Source organism: Taeniopygia guttata, chromosome 4A, assembly GCF_048771995.1.
Source record: "Taeniopygia guttata chromosome 4A, bTaeGut7.mat, whole genome shotgun sequence".
NCBI lineage: Eukaryota > Metazoa > Chordata > Aves > Passeriformes > Estrildidae > Taeniopygia > Taeniopygia guttata.
This window is the reverse complement of record NC_133029.1, coordinates 19471628-19483086: the sequence shown is the minus strand read 5'-3', so window position 1 is coordinate 19483086 and position 11459 is coordinate 19471628.

The window sequence follows — 11459 nt, the reverse complement described above, 5'->3', positions numbered from 1 at the left end:
GCCATATAATATTATGCTGGGCCATGTAATAATATGTAGGCCCGTGTAATAATATTCTGGCTCATGCTATATGAAGCTGCGCCATGCTATATGACTCTGGGCTATGCTGTAATAAGCTGGCCCATGCTAAAATATGCTGTGCCATGTAATAATATGCTGGGCCATGGAATAATATGCTGGGCCGTGCTATATGAAGCTAGGCCGTGTAATAATATGCTGGGCCATGCTATAATATGGTGGGCTATGCTAAATGTTGCTGGGCAATGCTATATGAGGCTGGGCCATGTAATAATATGCTGGGCCATGCTATGTGAATCTAGGCCATGAAATAATATGCTGGGCCATTCTATATGGTGCTGGCCCATGGTATAATATGCTGTGCCATGTAATAATATGCAGGGCCATGTAATAATAGTCCTGGACATGCTATATGATGCTGGGCCATGCTATATGAAGCTAAGCCATGGAATAATATGCTAGGCCATGCTATATGAATCTAGGCCATGAAAGAATATGCTGGGCCATTCTATATGGTGCTGGGCCGTGGAATAATAGGCTGGGCCATGGAATAATATGCCGGGCCATGCTATATGATGCTGGGCCATGTTAGAATATGCTGGGCCATGCTACATGAAGCTAGGCCATGTAATAATATGCTAGGTCATGCTATATGAAGCTAGGCCATGTAATAATATGCTGGGCCATGTAATAGTATGCTTGCCCATGCTATATGAAGCTGGGCCATGCTATATGATGCTGGGCTGTGCTATAATATGCTGGCCCATGCTATAATATGCTGTGCCATGTAATAATATGCTCGGCCATGTAATATTATGCTGGGCCATGGTATATGATGCTGGGCCGCGCTATATGATGCTAGGTCATGCTATATGAAGCTAGGGCATGTAATAATATTCTGGGCCATGTAATAATATGCTGGGACATGTAATAATATGCTGGGGCATGTAATAATATGCTGGGCCATGCTATATGAAGCTAGGCCATATAATAATATGCTGGGCCATGTAATATTATGCTGGGCCATGTAATAATATGCTGGGCCATGCTATATGATGCTGGGCCATGCTATATGATGCTAGGCCATGTAACAATATGCTGGGCCATGGTATATGATGCTGGGCAATGCTATATGATGCTGGGCCAAGCTATAATATTCTGGGCGATGCTATATGAATCTAGGGCATGTAATAATATGCTGGGCCATGTAATGATATGCTGGGCCATGCTATATAATGCCGGGCAGTGGTATATGATGCTAGGTCATGCTTTATGAAGCTAGGGCATGTAATAACATGCTTGGCCATGCTAAATGATGCTGGGTAATGCTATATGATGCTGGGCCATGCTATATTAGACGGGGCCATGCAATTATATGCTGGCCTATGCTATATGATCCTAGGACATGCTAAACGATGCTGGGCCATGTAATAATATGCTGGGCCATGCTATATGATGCTGGGCCATGTAATATTATGCTGGGCCAAGCTATATGATGCTGGGCCATGCTCTATGAGGCTGCTCCATGCTATAATATGCTGGGCTATGCTATAATACGCTGGGTCATGCTATAATATGCTGGGCGATGCTATATGAATGTAGGCCCTGTAATAATATGCTGATCCATGTAATAATATGCTGGGCCATGCTATCTGATTCTGGGCCATGCTATATGATGCTAGACCATGCTTTATGAATGTAGGCCTTGTAACAACATGCTGGGCCATGCTATATTATGATGCGCCATGCTACAATATGGTGGGTGCTGCTACATGAAGCTAGGCCATGTAATAATATTCTGGGCCATGTAATAATATTCTGGGCCATGCTATATGATGCAGGGCCATGCTATATGATGCTAGGCCAAGTAATAACATGCTGAGACATGCTATATGAAGCTGGGCTATGTCATAATATGCTGAGCCATGCAATAATATGCTGGGCCATGCTGTATGATGCTGGACCATGTAATATTATGCTGAGCCATGCTATATGATGCTAGGCCATGTAATAATATGCTGGGCCATCCTATATGATGCTGGGACATGCTATATGATGCTGGGCCGTGCTATATGAATCTAGGCCACATACTAATATGCAGGGCCATTCTATCTGATGCTGGGCCATGCTATAAGATGCTGGGCCATGTTATATGATGCTAGGCCATGCTATATGAAGCTAGGCCATGTAATAATATGCTGGGCCATGTAATAATATTCTGGGCCATGCTATATGACGCAGGGCCATGCTATATGAAGCTAGGGCATGGAATAATATGCTGGGACATGGTATATGATGCTGGGCAATGCTATATATAGCTGGGCCTTGCTAGATTAGACGGGGCCGTGCAACAATATGCTGGGCCATGCTATATGATGCTGGGCCATGCTATACGATGCTAGGCCAAGTAATAACATGCTGAGACATGCTATATGAAGCTGGGCCATGTAATATTATGCTGGGCCATGCTATATGATGCTGGTCCATGCTATAATATGCTGTGCCGTGCTATAATATGCTGGGCGGTGCTGTAATATGCTGGGCCATGCTATATGAAGCAAGGCCATGTAATAATATGCTGGATCATGTAATAATATTCTGGGCCATGCTATATGATGCAGGGCCATGCAATATGAAGCTAGGGCATGGAATAAGATGCTGGGACATGCTATATGATATTGGGCAATGCTATACATAGCTGGGAAACGCTAGATTAGACGGAGCCATGCAGCAATATGCTGGGCCATGCTATATGATGCTGGGCCATGCTATACGATGCTAGGCCAAGTAATAACATGCTGAGACATGCTAAATGAAGCTAGGCCATGTCATAATATGCTGGGCCATGTAATTATATGCTGGGCCATGCTATATGAAGCTAGGCCATGTAATAATATGCTGGGCCATGCTATATGATGCTGGGACATGCTACATGATGCTGGGCCATGCTATATTATGCTGGGCCATGGAACGACATGCTAGACAGTGGAATAATATGCTGGGCCATGCTATATGAAGCTGCGCCTTGCTATAATATGCTTGCCCATTGTATAAAATGCTGTGCCGTGTAATAGTAAGCTGGGCCATGTAATATATGCCTGGACATGCTATATGATGCTGGGCCATGCTATATGAAGCTAAGCCATGTTATAGTGTGCTCGCCATGCTGTATGAAGCTAGGGCATGTAAGAATATGCTGGGCCATGCTATAATATGCTGGGCCATGCTATATGATGCTGGGCCATGCTCTATGATGCTAGGACATGCGTTATGAAGCTTGGCCATGTAATAATATGCTGGGCCATGCTATATGATGCTGGTTAGTGCTATTTGAGGCTTGGCCATGCTATAATATGCTGGGCCGTACTATAGGATGCTGGGCCATGCTATATGACGCTAGGTAAGGTAACAATATGCTGGGCCATGCTATATGAATTTAGGCCATGGAAGAATATGCTGTGCCATGCTAAATGAAGCTGGGCATGGGTATATGATGCTGGGCCATGCTACAATATGCTGGCCCATGGTATATGAAGCTCGGCCATGCTATATGACGCTGGGCCGTGCCATAATATGCTGGCCCATGCTATAATATGCTGTGCCATGTCATAATATGCTGGGTCATGAAATAATATGCCTGGAGATGCTATATGATGCTGCGCCATGCTATATGAAGCTAAGCCATGTAATAATATACTCGCCATGCTATATGAAGCTAGGCCATGTAATAATATGCTGGGCCATGCTATATGATGCTGGGCCATGCCATATGAAGCTGGGCCATGCTATAATATGCTGGCTCATGCTATTATATGCTGTGCGATGTAATAATATGCTGGGCCATGTAATAATATGCTGGACCATGCTATATGAAGCTAGGCAATGCAATACGACGCTGGGCCATACTATAGTATGCTGGGCCATGCCATATGACGCTGGGCCACGCTATATGACGTTGGGCCGTGCTATAATATATTGCCCATGCAATAATATGCGGTGCCATGCTATTATAAGCTGGGCCATGTTATATAAAGCTAAGCCATGTAATAATACTGGGCCATTATATATCAAGGTAGGCTATGCAATAATATGCTGGGCAGTGTAAAAATATGCTGGGCCATGCTATATGATGCTAGGCCATGCATTATGGAGCTAGGCCACGTAATAACATGCTGGGCCATCCTATATGATGCTGGGCAATGCTAAATGAGGCTGCGCCATGGTATTATATGGTGGGCCATGCTATAATATGCTGGGCCATGGTATATGTCGCTAGATAATGCAATAATATGCTGGTCGATGCTATATGAAGCTAGGTCATGCTATGTGATTCTGGGCCATGCTATATGATGCTGGGCCATGCTATATTATGCTGGGCCATGGAACAACATGCTAGGCAATGGAATAATATGCTGGGCCATGCTATATGAAGCTGTGCCTTGCGATAATATGCTTGCCCATTGTATAAAATGCTGTGCCGTGTAATAGTAAGCTGGGCCTTGTAATATATGCCTGGACATGCTATATGATGCTGGGCCATGCTATATGAAGCTAAGCCATGTTATAGTGTGCTCGCCATGCTGTATGAAGCTAGGGCATGTAAGAATATGCTGGGCCATGCTATAATATGCTGGGCCATGCTATATGATGCTGGGCCATGCTCTATGATGCTAGGACATGCGTTATGAAACTAGGCCATGAAATAATATGGTGGGCCTTGCTATATGATGCTGGGTAGTGCTATTTGAGGCTGGGCCATGCTATAATATGCTGGGCCGTACTATAGGATGCTGGGCCATGCTATATGATTCTAGGTAAGGTAACAATATGCTGGGCCATGCTATATGAATTTAGGCCATGGAAGAATATGCTGTGCCATGCTATATGAAGCTGGGCATGGGTATATGATGCTGGGCCATGCTACAATATGCTGGCCCATGGTATATGAAGCTCAGCCATGCTATATGACGCTGGGCCGTGCCATAATATGCTGGCCCATGCTATAATATGCTGTGCCATGTCATAATATGCTGGGTCATGAAATAATATGCCTGGACATGCTATATGATGCTGCACCATGCTATATGAAGCTAAGCCATGTAATAATATACTCGCCATGCTATATGAAGCAAGGCCATGTAATAATATGCTGGGCCATGCTATATGATGCTGGGCCATGCCATATGAAGCTGGGCCATGCTATATTATGCTGGCTCATGCTATTATATGCTGTGCGATGTAATAATATGCTGTGCCATGAAATAATATGCTGGGCCATGTAATAATATGCTGGGATATGCTAAAGGAAGTAAGGCCCGGCTACATGATGCTGGGCCTTGCTATAGTATGTTGGGCCATGCTATATGACACTGGGACATGTTATAATATAAAGCCCATGCTATAATATGCTGTGCCATGCTACTATAACGTGGGCCATACTATAGTATGCTGGGCCATTCCATATGATGCTGGGCCATGCTATATGACCTTGGGCCGTGCTATAATATATTGCCCATGCAATAATATGCGGTGCCATGCTATTATAAGCTGGGCCATGTTATATAAAGTTAAGCCATGTAATAATATGCTGGGCCATTATATATCAAGGTAGGCTATTCAATAATATGCTGGGCAGTGTAAAAATATGCTGGGCCATGCTATATGATGCTAGGCCATGCATTATGGAGCTAGGCCACGTAATAACATGCTGGGCCATCCTATATGATGCTGGGCAATGCTAAATGAGGCTGCGCCATGGTATTATATGGTGGGCCATGCTATAATATGCTGGGCCATGGTATATGACGCTAGGTAAGGCAATAATATGCTGGTCGATGCTATATGAAGCTAGGTCATGCTATGTGATTCTGGGCCATGCTATATGATGCTGGGCCATGCTATATGATGCTGGGACGTGCTATAATATATTGCCCATGCTATAATATGCTGTTCCATGCTATTATAAACTGGGCCATGCTATATGAAGCTAAGCCATGTAATAATAGGCTGGGCCATGCTATATGAAGCAAGGCCATGTAATAATATGCTGGGTAATGTAATAATATGCTGGGCCATGCTACAATATGCTGGGTCATGCAACATGAATCAAGGCCATGCAATATCATGCTTGGCCATGCTATATGAACCTAAGCAATGTAATAATATGCTGGGCCATGCTATATGATGCTGGGCCATGCTATATAATGTGAGGCCATGCTATATAAAGCTCGGCCATGTAATATTATGCTGGGCCATGCTATTTGACGCTGGGCCATGCTATATGAAGCTAGGCCATGCTATAATATGCAGGGCAATGCTATATGACGCTCAGCCATGCTATATGAGTCTGGGCCATGCTATATAAATCTAGGCCATGTAATACTATGCTGGGCCATGCTATATTGTGCTGGACCATGGAATAATATGCTGGGCAATGGAATAATATGCTGGCCATGCTATATGATGCTGGGCCATGCTATATGAAGCTAAGTCATGTAATAGTATGCTCGCCATGCTGTATGAAGCTAGGCCATGTAAGAATATGCTGGGCCATGCTATAATATGCTGGGACATCCTATATGATACTGGGCCATGCTATATAATTCTAGGCCATGTATTATGAAGCTAGGCCATGTAATAATATGCTGGGCCATGCTATATGATGCTGGGCAATGCTATATGATGCTGGGCCATGCTATAATATGCTGGGCCATGCTATATGATGCTAGGTAAGGTAATAATATGCTGGGCCATGCTATATGAAGGTAGCCCATGCTACATGGTGCTGGGCCATACCATATGACGCTGGGCCGTGCTATAATATACTGCCCATAATGTAATGTACTGTGCCATGCTATTATAAGATGGGCCATGCTATGTGAAGCAAGGCCATGTAATAATATGCTGGCAATGTAATAATATGTCGGGCCATGCTACATGACGCTGGGCAATGCTAGATGATGTTGGGCCATGCTTTATGAAACTAGGCCATTTAATAACATGGTGGTCCATGCTATATGGTGCAGGGCAATGCTATATGATTCTGGGCCATGCTATATAAGGCTGGTCCATGCTATAAAATGCTGGGCCATGCTAAATGATGCTGGACAATGCTATATGAGACTGGGCTATGCTATAATGTGCTGGGCTGTGCTATAATATGCTGGGCCATGCTATATGATGCTGGGCAATGGTATAATATGCTGGGCTGCGCTATATGAAGCTAGGCAATGTAATAATATGTTGGGCCATGTAATAATATGCTGGGCCATGCTATATGATGCTGGGCCACGCTATAATATGCTTGGCCATGATATAATATGCTGTACCATGTCATAACATTCTGGGCCATGCTGTCAGAAGCTAGGCCAAGCTATATGATGCAGGGCCATGCTAGAGTATGCTGGGCCATGCTATATGACGCTGGGCCATGCTATAATATACTGCCCATGCTATAATATACTGTGCCATGCTATAATAAGGTGGGCCATGGTATAATATGCCACGCCAAGCTATAATATGCTGGGTGATGCTATATGAATCTAGGCTATGTAATAAGATGCTGGGCCATGCTATATGAAGCCAGGCCATGTAATATTATGCATGGTGAAGCTTTATGATGCTGGGCCACGATACATGAGGCTGGTCCATGCTATAATATGCTGGGCCATGCTATAATATGGTGGGCGATGCTATATGAATCTAGGCCATGTAATAATATGCTGGGCCATAAAATAACATGCTGGGCCATGCTATCTGATTCTGGGCCATGCTATATGATGCTAGACCATGCTTTATGATATTAGGCCATGTAATAACATACTGGGCCATGCTATATTATAATGCGCCATGCTGTAATATGGTGGGTGTTGCTACATGAAGCAAGGCCATGTAATAATATGCTGGGCCATGTAATAATATTCAGGGCCATGCTATATGATGCAGGGCCATGCTATATGAAGCTAGGGCATGGAATAATACGCTGGGACATGGTATATGATGCTGGGCAATGCTATATGTAGCTGGGCCACGCTAGATTAGACTGGGCCATACAACAACATGCTGAGACATGCTATATGAAGCTAGGCCATGTCATAATATGCTGGGCCATGTAATAATATGCTGGTCCATGCTGTATGATGCAGGGCCATGTAATATTATGCTGGGCCAAGCTATATGATGCTGTGCGAGGCTATAATATGCTGGGCCAAGCTATATTAAGCTAGGCCATGTAATAATATGCTGGGCCATGTTATAAGATGCTGGGCCATGTTATATGTTGCTAGGCCATGCTATATGACGCCAGGCCACACTATATGAAGATTGGCCATGTAATAATATGCTGGGCCATGCTATATGAAGCTAGGCCATGCTATATGAAGCTAGGCCATGTAATAATATGCTGGGCAATGCTATATGATGCTGGGCAATGCTGTATGATGCTGGGCTATGGTATACGAGGCTGGGCCGTGCTATACATGTCGGGCCATGCTATATGATGCTGGGCTATGCTATATCATGCTAGGCCATGCTATATGAAGCTTGGCCATGTAATAATATGCTGGGCCATGTATCAATATGCTGGGCCATGCTATATGATGCTGGTCCATGCTATAAAATGCTGGGCCGTGCTATAATATGCTGGGCCATGCTATATGAAGCAAGGCCATGTAATAATATGCTAGGTCATGCTATATGAAACTAGGCCATGTTATAATATGTTGGGCCATGCTGTATGGATGCTGGGCCATGCTATATGACGCTGGGCCAACCTATAATACGCTGGGCAATGCTATAGGAAGCTAGGCCATGTAATAATATGCTGGGCCATGCTATATGATGGTGGGCCATGCTATATGATGCTAGGCCATGTAATATGAAGCTAGGCCATGTAATAATATGCTGGCCCATGTAATACTATGCTGTGCCATGCTATATGAAGCTGGGCATGGGTATATGATGCTGGGCCATGCTACAATATGCTGGGCTATGCTACATGAACTTAGGCCATGGAATAATATGCTGTCCCATGCTATATGAAGCTCGGCCATGCTATGTGACGCTGGGCCGTGCTATAATATGCTGGCCCATGCTATAATATGCTGTGCCATGTAATAATAAGCTGGGTCATGAAATAATATGCCTGGACATGCTATATGATGCTGGGCCATGCTATATGAAGCTGGGCCATGTAATAATATGCTAGGTCATGCTATATGAAGCTAGGGAATATAATATTATGATGTGCCATGTTTTAATATGCTGGCCCATGCTATATGAAGCTGGGCCATGCTATAATATGCTGGGCCATGACATAAGACGCTAGGAAAGGTAATAATATGCTGGTCTATGCTATATGAAGCTAGGCCATGCTATGTGATTCTGGGCCATGCTATATGATTCTGGGCCATGCTATATGATGCTGGGCCGTGCTATAATATGCTGTGCCATGGTATTATAAGCTGGGCCATGCTATATGAAGCTAAGCCATGTAAAAATATACTGGGCCATGCTATATGAAGCTAGGCCATGTAATACTATGCTGGGCAATGTAATAATATGCTGGGCCATGCTATATGATGCTGGGCGATCGTATATGATGCTGGGCCATGCTAGAATATGATAGGCTGTGCTATATGATTGTGGGCCATGCTATATGAAGCTAGGCCATGTAATAATATGCTGGGCCATGCTATATGAATCTATGCCATGTAATAATATGCTGGGCCATGCCCTATGATGCTGGGCCAAGCTATAATACCTTAACCATGCTATATGAAGCCAGGCCATGTAATAATATGCTGGGCCATACTATATGATGCTAGGCCATGCTATATGAAGCTAGGCCATTTAGTAATATGCTGGGCCATGCTATATGATGCTGGGCCATGGTATAATATGCTGTGTCATGTTATAATATGGTAGGCCATGCTATAAAACGCTAGGGAAGGTATTAATATGCTGGGCCATGCTAAATGAAGCTAGGCCATGTAATAGTATGCTGGGCCATGCATCAATTTGCTGAGGCATGCTATATGATGCTGGACGATGCTAAAAATATGCTGGGCCATGCTATATGATGCTGGGCAATGATATATGAAGCTGGGCCATTGCATAATATCCTGGGCCGTGCTATATGATGCTGGGTCATGTTATTTGAAGCTAGGCCATATAATAATATTCTGTGCAATGTAATAATATGCTGGCCCAAGCTATATGAAGTTGGGCCATGCTATTTGACGCTGGGTCGTGCTATAATATGCTGGCTCATGCTATTATATGCTGTGCGATGTAATAATAAGCTGGGCCATGCAATAATATGCTGGGCCATGCTATATGAAGCTAGGCAATGCAATACGACGCTGGGACACGCTATGGTATGTTGGGCCATGCCATATGATGCTGGACCATGCTCTATGACGTTGGGCCGTGCTATATTATACTTCCCATGCAATAATATGTTGTGCCATGCTATAATAAGCTGGGCCATGCTAAAATATGCAGGGCACTGTTATATGAAGCTAAGCCATGTAATAATATGCTGGGGAATGTAATAATATGCTGGGCCATGCTATATGATGCTAGACCATGCATTATGGCGCTAGGCCACGTAATAACATGCTGGGCCATCCTATATGATGCTGGGCAATGGTATATGAGGCTGGGCCATGGTATAATATGCTAGGCCATGCTATATGACGCTATGTAAGGTAATAATATCCTTGGCCATACTAAATGAAGCTTGGCCATGCAGTAATATGCTGGCCCATGCTATATGAAGCTGGGCCATGCTATATGACGCGGGGCTGTTCTAAAATATGCTGGCCCATGCTATAATATGCTTTGCCATGCCATAATATGCTGGGCCATGTCATAATATGCTGGGATATGCTAAAGGAAGCAAGGCCCGGCTACATGATGTTGGGCCATGCTATAGTATGCTGGGCCATGCTATATGACACTGAGACATGTTATAATATATAGCCCATGCTATAATATGCTGTGCCATGCTACTATAAGGTGGGCCATGCTATAATATGCTGGGCGAAGCTATAATATGCTGGGCCAAGCTATAATATGCTGGGCCATGTAATAATATGCTGGGCCATGGTATATGATGCTGGGCAATGCTATATGAAGCTGGGCCATGCTATATGAAGCTGGGTAATGCTAAAATATGGTGGCCCATGCTATAATATGCTGTGCCATGAAATAATATGCTGGGCCATGTAATAATATGCTGGGATATGCTAAAGGAAGTAAGGCCCGGCTACATGATGCTGGGCCTTGCTATAGTATGTTGGGCCATGCTATATGACACTGGGACATGTTATAATGTAAAGCCCATGCTATAATATGCTGTGCCATGCTACTATAACGTGGGCCATGCTATAATATGCTGGGCCAAGCTATAATATGCTGGGCCATGGTATATGAAGCTA